Here is a 19,191-nt window from a genome sequence, read left to right on the forward strand (position 1 = left end):
CTGTGCTTCAACTGATTAGAACCTCTCGGTCCTGAAACCATGTTGGCGAATCGCCCCATTGACTTTCTAAAAAATAAATGCTTCTATTACATACATCTTGCTTTGTAAGCTGTTTTTTTTAACAAAAAGGAATCATTAACATAGGAATCATGGGAAACACGGTGCTATTCAATACATGATGCTTTTTTCATTTTTGGTACTTTCCACAACATGTTAATCATTTTACACAACTTCAGATTACACATGGGTCACTTATGCACTTCTAACAGAAATGTTAACAGCAGTAAATCATTGAAAATATACAGACATACTAAACAGCAGTGAATCATTGAAAATATACGATATACTAAACATTTGATTAATACTCTCTTCTAAGTGAGTAAATGTACTTCTTTAGCCTGATGCATTTTTTGCAGTCTTTGCTCTCATTTCAACAGTTTACACTGTGGTTTCTTGCGTTTTCATAAGCTCAGCTGTAATTAAATGTTCTAGGTTCATTTGATTTGATAACAAGCAGCATACATGTGATATATTGATTACAGGCTGTGTGTAGATAGTCAGGTCCATAAATATTGGGACATCGACACAATTCTCATCTTTTTGGCTCTATACACCACCACAATGGATTTGAAATGAAACAAACAAGATGTGCTTTAACTGCAGACTTTTAGCTTTAATTTGAGGGTATTTACATCCAAATCAGGTGCGCCAGGTTGATATATACAATGCATGTTTCCTGGGCAGAATGCATCATGTGTGTGCAAAAGCCGCTGAAGGCTTAGTACATCTGGTCCTAAGTTTCTGCTGGAAGTGGTGTTGGTGGGCCAGTAGGTGGCGATTTTCCATCTGCTCAAAGAAATCCAAATAGTGATGGGGACACTGTGCTGTAGGACAATCTCACCCAAGATTGATTTTGAAACGGGTGAGATATTTGCTATTTTGAATGGAAGTGCCAACTAACCATGGCTGCCTCGCTCATGATAATACTTATAAACTAGAAAGTGTAAATGCAGTTGTGCATAGTTGATTTATGTACCCTTTTGAAGTGTGTGTGTGTGAGTGCTTTTCTTTACAAGTGTAAACTAGGGGGTGATCTGAATCCTCATTTTAGATAAGTACCCATAACAATTATTGACTTTTTTCCGATCACGAGTGTTGGATCATTATCTGTCATCGGAGAATTGGCCTGCTTTATTTATGTATTTATTTATTATATTGGCTGCAGTAGCTGTACATGAGTGATGAATGCATCACATAAAGTTATGATAGGCCAGTTCCTCCCTAGTTCCTCCCCTTTAGATGAGTAAAAATGTCTGCCTGCTGCTATTTTCCTCATTTCTCTGTCGGGAGTGTTGGTTGTAGATTAAGGATATCACTACTTAACTTGTCATAGTGTGATCAGGGGTGCGTTCAAGATCGTTCACGAACACATTCAAACTTTTTTCTGTTCGCCATGAACAGTAGCTAACGTATACATCTATCGGGTGGCTTTTCACTTTTTCTGGGGGAGCACCATGGAAAAACTCAAGCTCTCTGTTACGCTGAAGGTGTTGTGTCTAGGAAACGACAAATTCTAAGTCCAATCTCTAATTTGTCGAAAAACAACTTCTCGAGGGAAAAGATACCACGGCAGCAAGCTCTTCAGGAAAATCAGACTTTATTAGCACAAGTGCACAAAGCCGGATCAATTCTGCAGAACTGAACCTCAATTGTTAGTTTCATACACATTTCATACACTACTTTCAACGTAACTCCTCTCAAAACATTCCTAAAAACACCAGGTGGTCTCTGTGGCGCCTCAATGCGCAGGCCCACATTTTTGCTTTGTATGCTGTTTTAAAAAATAAATGTTCTTATCACATCTTGTTCTGTAAACTGTCCTTGAAAATGACAGTCTTCAAAGAAAGACATCCCGCCCTGCAAGCTGGTCAGGTCACCCTGCCCCGCAAACTATTTTGGCAAAGACAGCCTACAAAGCAAGACTCCTTGTCCTGCAAGCTGTTCAAGTCGCCCCCGTCCCACAAACTGCTTTTTAACACAGAGGAATCATAAAAGATGAATTCATGCAAAACATGGTGCTATTCTGTACTTTCCAATTTTCATTTTAAGCATACACATTATTGTATTCAACTCAGGTTACATATGGGTCACTGTGTACTTCTAGCACAAAGCACTTTATCAGTTTAAAAAATATACAGGCATACTTAATCATACTTGATTAATATTTGATTAATGTTCTCTTCTAAGTAAGTGTGGTTTTTCAGCCAGACGCATTCTTTTGCTTTTTCTTCTACAGTTGACACTGTGGTTTCTTGCGTTTCCATTAGCTCACCCGTAATTAATTATATAGGTTCACTGGATTACATATTGATTACATGAGTAATAGGCAGCATACATATTGAGTACATGAGTAATAGGCAGCATACATATTGATTACATGAGGAATAGGCTGCATACATATTGGTATACTTTTGACATGAAGCTTTTGAGAGTTTTGGAGGAACCAGCTTGCTCAACTCTGGCAGTTTGACGGTTTAATCTGATTTTCACTTGTGATTGATCTGTCATAAAATGGAGATAGAACAACTTGTTCTGTGAATTTTTCCTACGAAGGAGGAAACGAACGGGGGCCAGGGGGTCCCAGACATGGTTAAGATCATTCTGGCGCAGGGTCTGGCCACACTGGCCCAGAATGTCCAGAAGGTTGAGAAGGCCTCTGGTACCTTCTCAAGGGGCGACATGGCTCAGGCAGTAAGAGCAGTCGTCTGGCAGTCGGAGGGTTGCCGGCTTGATCCCCCGCCTGGGCTGTGTCGAAGTGTCCTTGAGCAAGACACCTAACCCCCAAATGCTCCTGACGAGCTGGTCGGCACCTTGCATGGCAGCCAATTGCCGTCGGTGTGTGAGTGTGTGTATGAATGGGTGAATGAGAAGCATGAATTGTACAGCGCTTTGGATAAAGGTGCTATATGAATGCCAACCATTTACCATTTACCTTCACTAGGTACTATGCCACTCCCTTCCTGAGAACGCTGTGTGTGCTAGATCTGTATGTGTATAGATCCCCATACACATACAGAGTGCTGAAGGACACGTAAATCATCTGTTCTGGGAGTGCTCCATGGTCAGGTGGGTCTTGGGCCGGTTTGTTTGCTCAGAATAGGTTGCTGCCAAGATCCTCCCTGAGTGCTGAGAGAGACCAATTTCAAAGGTGGGTCCTGGTCCTGGTCCTGAGGGAGACAAGAAACATCAATGTCAAACAAAAGACAACTGTGGACCTGTTCACTCTGAGGAGGAGAAAACAAAATCTCCTCCAAGACGGCGCTGTGGTGGACTTTAATAAAAATATGACACTGGGAGAGAGAAATGGGGGGTGGACCATTGGAAAGGACTCATTATATAGTCCACCGCCCTAGTAGGGACACAGGCTCTTTGAGGCCTGAATAGAGAAACCCAGGCAAGATAACTTTCATTTGTCTTTTCAGACATGGAAAAATTAAAAATGTATATATATATATATATATATATATATATATATATATATACACATGTACGTATGTATATATTTTTTTTCTGATTTAAGGATTTGTTTTGATGAATTACTTTAGTTTTGAATGGCTAATTTTGCTTAAAATGCTTTATTTCAATTTACTTGTTAATTTGTGCAACCTGCACATCTGTTTATACTTAGTTAGTAATTGGCCTAATTTTGAATTTCTTTTTGTTTTGAAGTATGTTTTATTGAACTGAATGTTTTTAAATGTCAAGAGAAAATTGATATCCAATGAAAGACAATTGAGACGGGTGCGTGGGGGTTGGACCCAAAATGCACGACTCAGAAACAATGGTTAGATAAAGTCCCGTCAGGGCTTTATTCGGGACGAATCCCAGGAGCGTAGTCAAAACAAGCAATGTCCATACACGTAGATCCAGCCAAACAAATATTAAACAAACAAAAAGCACGCTGCCGAGGAAAGAGGCAAACTCGTAGTCGGTAGACGAGCAGGAAGGTCCGGTAGCAGGAGAGCCGTCAGCGGGGCAGAAGTACAGGTGGACAGCAGGCAGAGTCGTAGTCGAGGGCGATGCGGAAGTCGAAACCACGAAACAATCAGCGAGGCAAAGGTAGAAAACGGTAGACGAAGACGTGGTCAAAAAACAAACAATGGTCAACGAAACAGAAATCAATAACGATGGTCGGTAAAACAGGCTTGGAGCTTAACGTGAATCAAACCGTAATAATGCTCAAGAGTTGCGTAGTAAGCTAGAGGCAGGCAATTTCGCAGTGAACAGTAGCGCGACTGGGATATAAATGCAGGTGTAGACAGGTGTAGACAATTAGTTAGAGCGTAGCAAGGAAATGGAAAACAGGTGCGATGGATGACAACTTTAACAAGGTAATTAGTAATCGTTAGTAATATACCTATCCTGCCCTAGCATTAGTAAATTAGTAAATGACATGCACGAGAAACGTAAGGTAACATGAACACATGATTAGTTTGTTAGTTTCTACCCAATCCTGATCTAGCATTAGTAGTTTTAGTAAATAGACAAATGGAAACAATTAGGGAGTGAATGACAGAAAGAGAGAGAGAGAAAAGGCGGAACGCAAGGTTTGTAAAAGTGTATGTTTAAACAGTAACCAGTCTATGTAACAATAAACATAAATCAAAACATAACACAAAACGAAACTAAGACGATAACCATTCAACATAACAAGGAATATAATCGTAACGAAACATAACTAGACATGATGAAAAAATAAATCATAACAAGAAATAAACTAAACAACATGACGAACCTAGACTAACATAATACATGATAAGACAATACAAGACTAAGACAAAATGAATAAACATAAAACATGGCGAGACAGACCTGAAACGTGACAACAATGTTATATTACTCTTTATTCAATGTAATAAGTGTTATTACCTTAAAAAATAAATCACAGATAAGCAACAAATCAGCTAGCTGGCATTGTTAGATCTAAGTTGCATCCATTTGTATTCAAAATGCATTGATGGCAAACTAAATCGAATGTTAATGTAAAATCGTTCGATAGTAACTGTTTGCTGTGAACGTTCGCCGTCTTGAACGCACCTCTGGTAGGAATTATACTCACTGGGTGTTCCTGAACGAACCATCAGGCGTAAGTTCCAGGTTGCTACCGAAACGTGTAATGTTTAGACACACCCCAAATATTTTGAAGCATGAATGGCAGCACTTTGTATGGACTAGGCTTTCTACCTGGGTCAGACTTACTGCATTCTCCAGTCGGAGTTGTTAAAGAAATCAATCGTACTTGTGAGTACAGTGTTTTAATCATCACAATTAATAAATGTTTAGGTCCTAAAATGGTGAAGTAGCTGAATTGAAATAAGCCTGTTTATTTTAATGTTCGGTGGTGGTTGGGAGCCCAGCCAGGCTGAATGTACTGCAGTGTGGGTGACGGATAGATGTCACCTGAGAGCAAGGTATGGCTTTTGTTCCAGCCTTACTTATTTTGAAATGTACCGATAATCAATGCGAGCCCAGTGTATTGAATGAGGTGCCTCTGTCACAGATTGCCGTGAGAGTTAGTGGTCCAGGGATCTTGACGGGAGTGTGGTCGCTGGTCACACAAGTGTTTGTGATTTACGGTATGTAACTTGACCAAATTTGATCTGCATTATTTTATTCATGTAACAAATATACAGATATCATTTAATTGGTTTAACGTATATAAATGGATACGACAACAAATAATGCAGTTATTTAGCTCACCCTAAATAAGAATGCCAAATGATACTAAAATATTTTGAGAATGTATTAAGATGCTCACTGAAATAAAATGGGGTCAAGTTACTGAAAATGCCCTCTATTGTGTTGTCAACTGTGTTTCCACTGTCTTCATGTATTCACTCAGATGAGTGATTCCTTGTTTTGAAATGTTTTTTTAAAAATGTCAACCTAGGCATGAGCTTCCCCCTCATCGACCTTACGACTGCGCCATCGAGCTGCTACCCGGTTCCACACTCCCCTCAAGCCGTCTCTACAATGTCTCCAGACCTGAAAGGGAGGCCATGGAGAAATACATCTGGGCCTGCCTAGCCAATGGACTGATTTGCCCATCCTACTCACCCGTAGGCTCTGGATTCTTCTTTGTGCAGAAGAACAATAGCTCATTGCCTCCCTGCATCAACTTCAGGGAGCTTAACATTACTGTAAAAAACAAATACCCTCTGCCATTGATGGACTCTGCCTTTCATCCTCTACACGATGCCACCATCTTCACCAAGTTAGACCTACGCAACGCCTACCACCTGGTTTGTATTCGAGAGGGTGACGAGTAGAAGACCGCCTTAAATATCTCCCTTGGACACTTTGAGAACCTGGTCATGCCATTCGGCCTCACTAACACACCAGCTGTGTTCCAAGCGTTAGTTAACAATGTTCTTTGGGACTTACTGGGCCGACATGTACAGTGGGAGCAATAATTATTTGATCCCTTACTGATTTTGTAGGTTTGCCCACTTACAAAGAATGGAACTGCGTAGAATTTTAATAATAGGTACATTTTAACATTGAGAGACAGAATATCACAAAATAATCCACAATAACAACATCATATAAATTTTATAAATTTATTATCGTATTTTTGCATGAAATAAGTATTTGATCCCCTACCAATCAGCAATAATTCTGGCTTCCACAGACCAGTTAGTTTTCCATTAAGAAGCACTCCTAAACTCAACTCATTACTCAAAACACCTGTGTCAACTCGTTACATTGTTATGTAGCTGTATAAAAGACACCTGTCCACACAATCAGATTCCAATGTTTCCACCACGGCCAAGACAAAGGAGCTGTCTATTGTAGACCTGCACAAGGCTGGGATACATTACATTACATAACATTACATTACATTACGTGGCATTTAGCAGATGCTCTTATCCAGAGCGACGTTCAACAAAGTGCAAATCAAACACAAGAACAAGTGCCAAGAGGACCTGAGAGGACAGTACAGTTCTGAGTCCGAGTGTAAACATACAGAAATTCAGAACCGTTGAAGAGTACAATCAACTTTCAAACTAGCATACCACAGTTGGCTGCTAGAATACAACAATACAACAGCCAATAAAAACAACAATACCTATACAAGTAACAATATCTATACATAAGTGCCATTACAGTCTAAGGCTAATCATGGTGATTGTGAGTTGGGGAGGGAAAGGTGTAGCCTGAAGAGATGGGTCTTCAGTCTGCGCTTGAAGGAGGTCAGAGACTCTGCCATTATGACATCCACCGGGAGGTCATTCCACCACCGTGGAACCAGGACAGACAGCAGTCGTGAGCGTGAAGTGCAGGTGTGGCGAGGGGGAGGCGCCAGACGGCACAAAGTGGCAGAACGGAGGGGTCCTGTTGGTGTATAGGTCTTGATAAGGGATTGAATATATACAGGGGCTGATCCTTTAACTGCCTGGTATGCGAGCACCAAAGTTTTAAATTTGATGCAAGCCATAACAGGCAGCCAGTGGAGGTTGCTGAGCAGGGGAGTGACATGTGAATGTCTGGGAACATTGAATACCAGATGGGCTTCAGAATTCTGGATGAGTTGCAGGGGTGTGATGGCAGATGCTGGAAGGCCAGCCAGCAGAGAATTGCAATAGTCCAGGCGGGACAGGACCATTGCTTGAACAAGGAGCTGAGTGTTCAGCTCCTTGTTGTACAGGAAGATGTTGTACAAGAAGAACCTGCACGCCCGGGTCACCATAGCGATGTTCTTGGAGAAGGATAGCCTGTTGTTCATCACCACTCCAAGGTTTCTTGCACTAGGGGATGAGGTCACTGGGGTATCCCCTAGTGAGATGGAGAAATCAGAGAAGGGAGAGGTTAAAGCAGGGATGAAGATTGCCTCCGTCTTACCTGGGTTGAGCTTTAGATGGTGGTTGCCCATCCAGCTCTGGATGTCTCACAGGCAGGTGGAGATACGGGTAGAGACCTGTGTGTCTGATGGGGGGAAGGAGAGAAAGAGTTGGGTGTCATCGGCATAACAATGATAGGAGATGCCATGAGCAGAGATAACGGGGCCAAGGGATCTCATGTAGATGGAGAAGAGGAGGGGTCCGAGGACTGAGCCCTGGGGGACTACTGTAACAAGGGGGCGAGGGGTTGACACTCCTCCAGCCCAGGACACCTGGGAGGACCGGCCAGAGAGATAAGATTTGATCTACTCTAAGGCTGTGCCACAGATCCCTGTAGATGCCAGGGAGGCTAAGAGGATGGAGTGGTTGACCGTGTCGAACGCCGCAGAGAGGTCAAGAAGGATCAGGACAGAGGAGAGAGAGGTTGCTCGTGCTACTTGAAGGGACTCATTGACAGAGAGGAGTGCAGTCTCCGTCGAGTGGCCAGGTCTGAAGCCGGACTGGTGGGGGTCCAGCAGGTTATTCTGTGAGAGGAAGGAAGAGAGTTGGTTGGAGGCAGCTCGTTCAATGGATTTGGAAAAGGAAGGAGAGGTACCGGACGGTAGTTTTGAATGCAGGAGGGGTCTAGAGTTGGTTTCTTTAGGAGCGGGGTGATGTAGGCCCTCTTGAATGATGAGGGAAAGCAGCCAGAGGACAGAGAGGAGTTAACAAGGGAGGTGACAAACGGGAGTATGTCAGGCGTGATTGGCTGAAAGAGGTTTGAGGGGATGGGGTCCAGGGCACAAGTAGCAGGGCGGTGGGAGAGCAGGAGGTGAGACACATCAGCATCTGTAAGGGGACAGAAAGAGGAGAAACAGGGGGCAGACACAGAAATGGAGGCAGGCATAGAAGTGGTGGTGGTCGCGAAGGTGCTGTGGATATGTGTACTGAGGAGAGAGGAGAAAATGGAGAACAGTTGACGAGGGTTAGAAGTGGAATTCTGGATTTTTGTTTGGAAGTAATTTCTTTTGGCAGTGGTGATAGCGGAGGAGAATTCCACCAGGAGAGACTGGTAGGAAGACAGGTCCGATGGGTGTTTTGATTTCCTCCACTTCCTCTCAGCTGCACGTAGGCTGGGCCGGGAGGAACGTAGAAGGTCAGAAACCCATGGGCTGGGAGGGGAGGATCGAGCAGGCCGGGAGACAAGAGGACAGAGAGAGTCAAGGGCTGAGGAGAGAGAGGAAAGGCTGGGCTACAAGAAAATAAGCAAGCAGCTTGGTGAGAAGTTAACAACTTATTAGAAAATAGAAGAAACACAAAGTCACCGCCAATCTCCCTCGGTCTGGGGCTCCACGCAAGATCTCGCCTCGTGGGATATCAATGATCATGAGAAAGGTCAGGGATCCAGCCAGTACTACACAGGAGGAGCTTGTTAATGACCTGAAGGCAGTTGGGACCACAGTCACAAAGAGAACCATCAGTAACACACTACACCGTGAAGGATTAAAATCCTGCTGCGCGCGCAAGGATCCTCTGCTGAAGAAGGCACATGCACAGGCCCATCTGAAGTTTGCCAAAGAACACCTGGATGATCCAGAGGAGACTTGGGAGAAGGTGATGTGGTCAGATGAGACCAAAATAGAGCTATTTGGCATCAACTCGACTTGCCGTGTTTGGAGGAAGAGAAATTCTGCGTACAACCCCAAGAACACCATCCCCACTGTGAAGCATGCTTTGGGGGTTTTCTCAACTAAGGGGACAGGACGACTTCACCGTATCAAGGGGAGGATGAATGGGGCCATGTACCAGGAAATTTTGGGCAACAACCTCCTTCCCTCAGTGAGAGCACTGAAAATGGCTTGTGGATGGTTCTTCCAACATGACAATGACCCAAAACATACGGCCAAGGCAACAAAGGAGTGGCTCAAAAAGAAGCATATTAAGGTCCTGGAGTGGCCTAGCCAGTCTCCAGACCTAAATCCCATCGAAAATCTGTGGAGGGAGCTGAAGCTTCGAGTTGCCAAGCGACAGCCTCGGAAACCTTAAGGATTTGGAGAGGATCTGCAAAGAGGAGTGGACCAAAATCCCTCCTAAGATCTGTGCAAACCTGGTGAAAAACTACAACAAATGTCTGACCTCTGTGTTTGCCAACAAAGGTTTCTCCACCAAGTATTAAGTCCTATTGTTGTATTGTTATTTCATGTGAAAATATGATATTAAATTTATAAAATGTATATGATGTTGTTATTGTGGATTCTTTTGTGATATTCTGTTTCTCAATGTTAAAATGTACCTATGATAAATATTCTACACAGTTCCATTCTTTGTAAGTGGGCAAACCTACAAAATCAGCAAGGGATCAAATAATTATTGCTCCCACTGCATGTACACATAATATATGGTTGATGGAGCTGAAACTGCTGCCTGAAACAGGCTTCACTGTGGGAAGGAAAGTGAGCTCTGTAATTTTTGGGAAAGAATTATATTTCTGTGATACACAATGTTATATTGGTAAGCAATAATATTGCGTGTTGGATGTTTTGTTGTGATTTGTTGTCTTTGACTATAAAAGGGAAAATTTGCACATTACATTACATGTCATTTGGGAGATGCTTTTATCCAAAGCGACTTACAGTTTATTAGACTTAGCAGGAGACAATCCTCCCCTGGAGCAATGCAGGGTTAAGGGCCTTGCTCAAGGGCCCAACGGCTGTGCGGGTCTTATTTTGGCCACACAGGGAATCGAACCACCGACCTTGCAAGTCCCAGGCATGTGCCTTAACCACTACACTACAGACCTACAGACGGTGTCGACGCATTGACAGTATATGAAAATAATAACATTCTAAGGGATAGCCAACATGGTTTTCGTAAGGGTAGGTGATGCCTGATAAACAATTTTTGTCCTTCAGCAGACAAGATAATCTTTAACCCTCTGGGGTCTGAGGACAAAATGAGGAAAACTGGTGACTGTGCCATGCTCTGACATTTCTGTCATTTTAATCAACTTTATAGACAGTGATTCCAAAGTGTTTCATATCTTTGTTTTCAGCACAAACTCAGCTACAATATTATGGCGACAGTAATTCGGTCAGATTTAGGTTTAGAATCCTGGTTACGCCACTACACATCATGTATGTATTATTCTGAAATGCAATGGTTAGAGTGTGGGGATTTACAAATGCATATATTGCTGAATATTGAAACGAAGCCTGAGAAGTTGCAGGAGACACGGAATAAATGCACTTACTCATGATGTCCAGTCATCTGTGCCATTTTCCGAAATGTAACATGTTCCGTGATGAAAAATGTTTACCTCAAAAGAAGTAAATAGCCTATGTTTCTGTATGTAAATAGCCTATGTTTCAATTTGAATGAGATGGGCTGGAATTTGCGCAAGGCGAAACTCACATATTAATGAGTAAAGATTAAATTACTCAACTAAGACTAAGATTAAATTATTAAATTAATTAGGGAATTGAACCACCGACCTTGCGAGTCCCAGGCATGTACCATAACCACTACACTACTGGCCACCCTGTATTGTACCGTGCAATGGTTTTGGGCAGGTGTGAAAAAATGTTGTAAAGAATGCTTTCAAAAATTGAAATATTAATGGTTTATTTTTACCTATTAACAAAATGCAAAGTGAGTGAACAGAAGAAAAATACACCATGGCAAGACTGAGCACAGCAACAAGACACAAGGTAGTTATACTGCATCAGCAAGGTCTCTCCCAGGCAGAAATTTCAAGACAGACAGGGGTTTCCAGATGTGCTGTCCAAGCTCTGTTGAAGAAGAACAAAGAAACGGGCAACATTGAGGAAGGAAGGAAACTTAGTGCAGCAGATGAAAGACGCATCATGCTTACTTCCCTTCACAATCGGAAGATGTTCAGCAGTGCCATCAGCTCAGAATTGGCAGAAAGCAGTGGGACCCAGGTACACCCATCTACTGTGCGGATAATTCTGGTCAGAAGTGGTCTTCATTTGGTCAGAATTAATGGTCTCGTCAATCTGAGAAGGACAGGCAGATACTTATCGATCATGCAATACCATCAGGGAGGCATCTGATTGGCCCCAAATTTATTCTGCAGCAGGACAACGACCCCAAACATACAACCAATGTCATGAAGAACTATCTTCAGCGTAAAGAAGAAGGTGATGGAAGTGATGGTATGGCCCCCACATAGCCCTGATCTCAACATCATCAAGTCTGTCTGGGATTACATGAAGAGACAGAAGCATTTGAGGCTGCCTCAATCCACAGAAGGACTGTGCGCTAGTTCTCCAAGATGTTTGGAACAACCTACCTGCCGAGTTCCTTCAAAAACTGTGTGCAAGTATACCTAGAAGAATTGATGCTGTTTTGAAGGCAAAGGGTGGTCACACCAAATATTGATTTGATTTAGATTTTCACTTCTTCTGTTCATGCATTTTGTTAATTGATAAAAATAAACTATTAACATTTCTATTTTTGAAAGTATTCTTATTTTACAGCATTTTTTCACACCTGCCTAAAACTATGGAATAGCACAAGGATTGGCGTTCAGACCTTCGTAACTCTGGTAAAACCAAATTACTGGTTGTTGGCCCAAAGTCCATCGGAAACAAAATGACTGACATTATATAACAGTTTGATGGTGTGGCTTTGAGTGCAGTCGTGAAAAACCTATTCACTTTTGAACCTGAGCTCGTTTCTTTGAAACGTATATAAAAAAAACTCTTCTAGGTTTTCTGTCGCAATTAGCAAAATGTTTTCAGCACATGATGCCGAAAAGTTAGTCCACTCTTTTGTTACAACCAGATTGGATTATTGTATTGCCCTTTTGTCAGGATGTGCAAATACCTCCTTGAAGTCCCTGCTGCTTGTTTAAAATGCAGCTGCTCGTATTCTAACTAGAACAAGACACATTGAACACATTACCCCAGTATTAGCATCTCTCCGTTGGCGACCCATTACATTTTGTGTTTTCCTTATAGTGCACAGGCACCTCTCCCCCCCCTCTTCTGCTTTCCTTCTTCTCTTTTCCAATTTATCACTTTTACCATGCACTAATCACCGTTTTATTTCTGCCTTCCTCCCGCTGCTCCGGGCTCCGGCCCAAACCGGACCTTCCTGGATAATCATCTATATTTGTCATATGCATTATTATTTGTATAATTATTGATTTCATTTATTAATTTCATTTATGGACTATGTATTACATATAACACCACTGTTAATCTCATTGTTTGCCCAGTGCAGGCCAGAAGCAGGTGGGCTCCCCCTCTGAGCTTTTCCTAGACTCTGAGGGGGGCTCAGGCCTAGCTTCTTTGTGAAACTGCTTTGTGACAATCTTGCGTTGTAAAAAGCCCTATCCAAATTAAATTAAATTGAATTGAATTGAAGCCAGAATCACCAAGAAGTGCCATAAAATCACATAAATTCCCCAAAAAAGAAAAATATTAGGAAGGTCACGGAACTGCCAAAAATAGCTAAAATCATGGAATCCATGACTTGTGACCTCCATGACAACCTACTGTTGCTATTAGTTTTGCTGGGTAAATGCACTTTAGAATTGCATGAATGGCAGGGTGAGGGGGCCCTTTGACCTTAGTCACCAAGGGGCCCATGTATGGATTGCAGGGGACAAGCATGGCATGTAATGCATGTGTTGGAAGCTCCGTTCTACAGGGACCCCATACATTTTCATTGCCATATGCAAAAGTAGGTTAAACAAATTTACCATTTTGCTAAACAATGTCAGCAAAGGTATGAATTCCCTGTGTTCTTCATTTAAGGAAATGAGAAAGGTTGCAAGTCTGTTAGACAGTGTATAGTTAGGAAAAATGGGAGTGGCATTTGCAGATGGTTTGGGTTTGTTTCTTGACTTTTTCCCAAATTGTGTGAAGATACAGGATTATGGGCCTGGAACACAATTGAGCTTGTCACAGAGAAAAAGCTCAGTGGATTTCATCTGTCAAACTATTGGAGGCGATCAAAAAACCAATTGCAGTAGAAGCCAAATGGAGTCGAGAGCTTGGTGAATTAGGTTTCCGCCCAAATTGGAGTACAGTATGGTCCAATCTCAATTCAACCTATTCATTTCAAAGTCATCCACAGGGCCTATGCCACACCCTGTCTGTGGAGATTTCGCAGCCTTTCTTCAAGAGGTCACCAGGAGACTGACACATTAGGACCTAGTGTCTTATTAGGGGGGAGGGAGCGGGTGAATCTATCAAATAGTGCACCTCTAACTTTGTACAGCAATTAATAATATCAGTCACATCGTGAATGCTCCCAAATAATAATAATTATTCATAATACTGTGAATATATATTATATAATATTATTTTTCTATATACAGTACTGTGCCAAAGTCTTAGGTACCCTAGTCTTTATTATATATATGTTTATTTTTTGTGTGTGTGTTAGTATAAAAGAACACATTTGATATTTCCAAATATTAATTTTCCAAAAGATTTCATTTTATAGAGACATTTTTGTATTTAATGAAAAGAAAAAAAAACTACTTTTTCCATAAAAACTTGATCAAGGCTGTCTGAGATCAGAATCAAGGAGCCAACCAAAGTCTGCAGAAGAACTCTGGCAAGTTCACCAACATGCTCCAAGGAACAACCTCCCTGCTGATTGTCTTAGCCAACGCTGTCCTGCAGTTCTATATCACACAGAAGTGATGCAGTTTTAACGCCGAACGGTGGTCCCAAAAAATCTTGATTTGATTCAGTTTTTAACTATTCTGCCAAATTACTAAAACGTAATGTAAAATATATAGTATGATTATTGAGGACCTTTCATTATTTTTGAAAGAATCTCATCTGTACAGAATGTTATGGTGAAGACTTTTGCACAGTACTATATGTCAACCCAGGGCGCCATACAGGCGAGAACCACCACCGTTCTTTTGATAAGGCCATTAAAGAGGCTAATTCCAAATCATGACATATGCAGATGTCATGAAATAGGCTATCAAACGAGGATTGTTACTCAATTCAAAAACTTGTGCACTTGATTCATTAATCTATTACTCATTTAGGAAATTATTTTTATATCATGCAGGTGTCTCTGCATCATTTTACGGTACTGGGCACACCGAAGAAGTGCAGTTTCAAAATTGTCATTATCCCTTTGCAAACTGAAGAACTGTTGTGAATTGAGAAAACAAAATGTGTCAGGAATCCCCACATAATTTTACCCCAAGTTGCGTAATTTGCAGTGGGAACAAATGATGAAAGAGCAAATAATTTTAAAAGTTCATACAAAATTTAGAGGCAAAAGTGAAAATTACTCGCACCCCCCAAAAATTGCTCACAAAATGTGACTGTTGCAGGTGGGGCTCGGTGAGTGGAAAGGAGGTAAGGCAATCCGACGAACACGTCTACTGGTTATGTGGACCAAACCTGAGCTACATGAGGAATTCCAGGTTGTTAAATTTGTGCTCTTTCCTGCAGTCGGCATCTGAGACCGAGGAACTGTGAGTGAGCTGTGGTCGAGCCAGAGGGAGCTGAAAGCAGGAGAGCTGGAAAGCTTTCTGAGTGTTGACATGACTATTCCACTCCTGGAGCGTTCTGTTTCTTAGTTTGCTTTATTCACAGGTGCTTTATCAAGCTGATCATGCCTCCCAATTCTCTGCCTTAATGAGGGACAGGTACATGGCACAGTTAAAAGGCACCCAAGGAGAGCATCAGCAACAGTAGAGAACCGCATCTCAATGGCGAAATAGTTGTACAACTGTACATCAACAAACATTGATACTGTACATTTCTTCTACGTTCCAGCAGAAAAAAAATCATAGATTCATAGTTCATAGGAAGTCAATGTCTTCACAAATTTGTTCCAGCAAGCACTGAGGAACTACTCAGAATTTCTTTCATTTCTGTGTCTAAAAGTTAATCTTCTGGTCTGTTGGGCAATAACTTAAACAAATGTAGAAACCAGACACAAGCAATTCCAGGAGCACTCAGCATTTCCTTGCTTGAATAAAATTGATGAGGTTTATAAACTGATCAGATTCTGGAATTTTTCTGTGGAATGTGTGTCTGTGGAGGGTTATATCATAAAGAGTTCATAGAAATTTTTTTAATTCATGTGAGGTCAGAGGGCATGTATTCCGAAACAAATTGCTGATATTGACTCAATTACAGCCTTGCAGACAACTTTGCAATCTGTGATGGCTGAGATGACTTCAATAAATCGGCTTTTAGAAGACTTAAAGGCAGAAATACAGTGCCCTCCATAATGTTTGGAACAAAGACCAATCATTTATTTCCACAATTTGAGATTCATAATAAAAAAATCACATGTGGTTAAATTGTTCGATTTTAATAAAGGGCAGTTTATACATTCTGGTTTCACAATGCAGAAATGACAGTAGTGTTTATGCATAGTCTCCCCATTTCAGGGAACCATGATGTTTATTTCATAATCCGTTCAGCCATTTTTAAGAACTATATTTTTGCCGGAACTATACCTAACCAGTGCCGTCTTGAACTACTTCTTAGTAGGGGGGGGGTTATATCTAAAATAGATCAGATTGGCAAGCATTTAATCAACATATTAATTTGTAGTCAGAATAAATGGATATATATCAGAAGAAAACAGCTTCCAGATGTCAACTGTTGCAGGTTTCGCTTTGTTTAGACTAGCAGTAGTGCATTCAAGATGAACAATCCTTTGTAAAGAGCATATCCAAAATGTATTCATGCATACATCAGGTGTTATCCAAAGCTGCAGAATTGTTTTTTTTCCAGATGTAAAGCCAGAAAATAACATTTTCTGTTGGGTGATTCTAAGGTTAAGATATAGAATAATCACTACGCAAACACAGACATGGATTGGAAACAAAATTAATCTTAAGCAATAAGGGCAAAACGAGTTGACATGTTTCCAAAAGATTTTCACAGATGGACAGTCCCAAAACATGTGGAGGAATGCGCCCGGAGTATTAGCATTGCAAAACTGACAGTAGTAATTGGGTTGTAACTTTGGCACCTTCGTTAGGGTGTGGCATAGGCCCTGTGGATGACTTTGAAATGAATAGGTTGAATTGAGATTGGACCATACTGTACTCCAATTTGGGCGGAAACCTAATTCACCAAGCTCTCGACTCCATTTGGCTTCTACTGCAATTGGTTTTTTGATCGCCTCCAATAGTTTACAGTAACTTTTAGATATGCATCCACATGAGGTTGGAGTGGGTCCTATGTGTCATAGGGTGGGTCGGAAGTGGAGAGCTCCATGGCACTCCGTATGCCTTTAGAGCAGATCTCAGTTGTAAATTTAAAAAATGTGAGGATACTGGAAGAGCAAACTTAGTTTAGTTAATAGGCCATCATCGCCACATAGGTCCCCCAAAGTGTTAAAGTCACCCACAGCAGTTAAAGTCAAGGAAATCACACCCATTTCCAAAAAACCCCAGACCCAACCAACCACGATCAGAACTCTCACACCCTAGGTCCTGTAAAGGGGTTTTAAAATGGGCTTTTGGGATAGAACATCATGGATTACTTACATTAATATTCTTTGCTTTTGTTAGGGAAAATGCCCTCTAACCTTTCACAGATGAGCATCGTCTGATTAAACAGATCCACTGTCAAAAAATGATAGCTATACTTGAGTTTAACTTTCGTATTTATTTGCAAAGAAATAACAGGAAGTAAGAAAGTTTACCGTAAGACTTAAAAACAGTTTTCTCCCAGAAGGGGAGGCTTTACCAAAACAAAAAGATATGAAGCTGGCCACGATCATTATCAGTATTTTCTTATCTGATCACCCCTTGTTGACCTTGCTGTAAGACTGGAATGTGCTAGCTACCCCCTCTTAGGAAAAACAGAGACATTAAGGTCAAAGGCTGTCTGTCTGCTGGGAGAGAGACACAGAGAGACTCCTAGTAAGCACTTAATTCAGAAAGTGGTCGAATGGTAATAAGGATTAAAAATAAAAGGTTATTTAACGTGATTGTCTTTGTTAACACACATTTAAGTCAACTAAGAAGCAATTAAGAAAATGTCCCTCCTTTTATCATTTCATGATAACAAAGAATTTTGTGATCACATCTACTCAATCACATAATAATTTATTTAGCTCAGAGAAGGGACAGACAGAACAGAACCCACTTCTAAAAAATGTATCATGGCTCCAGGAAGATGAATATGCCTTCTTCCACTCAAACGTTTGGTGGAGGTACATGAATCACTCTGCACAGGAACAAGCTAAAATAACCATAGACTGCTATATTTGTGCTATAATGCCTCACTCCACTGCTTCCCCTACCTTTCTCTTGGCCCAACCATATTCCCAGAATAAATCGTTAGAGCTAGCTTTCTCAGTGGGAAATGCTGCACACAGCACTGCCCCACCCAACACCACACAACCAGGTATGCTGACACCAGGAAAATGGGCCCATGTTGCAATACCTTTTGGAATGGCCACCCCAAACTACCGAGCCACCAATCCCCTGTAATAATTATTGCCCAAACACAACCCAGAAGCCTTTTTCCTGTCTGCTTCAAAGGAAGCGGTAGTTTAGATATAGGAACAACTACTCATTGTAATTTAACCTTAATTGACCTTAAAAGGGATACAAGGTCATGGTCTACATTGACTCTGCAAGATCAACTGTAACCTGCATACACGATTCTTTTGGGCTTTGATCTGGGGAGAGGACGCTGGCGTTGACTGTTCGCCGCTTCTCCACCTGAGCTAGATCTAACTTTCTATAGTTGATTTTACGGACCTTTTTTTTATTTTATTTTTTTTACAGATTATTAGTAGTTTTTAAACGTGGTTTATTGAGCATTTTGTGCACTGAGCTTTTTGTGCGGATTTTCCTACCTGCTGCCGCCCGTCTAAACCCGCCGTTTCAGTCATCCATATTCGGATCACCTGGTTTACTTCAACGTCCACCACGCTCCAGCTCATGTCTCGACCAGCGCTGTTGTGAGATATTTCCCTGGGCAGTTTTTCAGCTGTCCCCGGTGCGGGTTGGCCTCGTTGCCTGGGACCGCTACCTCCACAGTAGCCAGCCCTCCGCCAGCCGCCCTCCGCTAGCCGCCCGCTAGCCGCCCTTCAGCCAACTAGCGGCACTGGATTGCCTGGCTGGCTAACGGGTAACCCAACCATGCTGAAATATTTCCCCTCTCAGCTGCTGGAATTTAACAACTGCACGACCCCCTCGTGCATTTCAGTTATCAAACAACTTGGACTTCTACGCCGACTTCGTTACATGCATAGAAGCTCCCGGCAAAAGTTTGTCTACTTCCAGCCTGGTCACTCAATTCCTTCCATCTGCTCTGCTGCACGCTCTGTC

The 19,191-nt window shown here is 41.8% G+C and overlaps 1 long non-coding RNA gene across 1 annotated transcript; it reads right to left on the bottom strand.

The window, feature by feature from the left end:
* Window positions 1-1,640: 1,640 nt before the first annotated feature.
* On the bottom strand, window positions 1,641-19,183 carry LOC133111417 (uncharacterized). The gene is made up of 2 exons (XR_009704993.1): window positions 18,717-19,183; window positions 1,641-3,227 (listed from the first exon to the last, which is right to left on the bottom strand). It is a non-coding gene; the product is annotated as an uncharacterized LOC133111417 (long non-coding RNA).
* Window positions 19,184-19,191: the final 8 nt, after the last annotated feature.

The sequence above is a fragment of the Conger conger genome, chromosome 15 (assembly GCF_963514075.1).
Source record: "Conger conger chromosome 15, fConCon1.1, whole genome shotgun sequence".
Classification (NCBI taxonomy): Eukaryota; Metazoa; Chordata; class Actinopteri; order Anguilliformes; family Congridae; genus Conger; species Conger conger.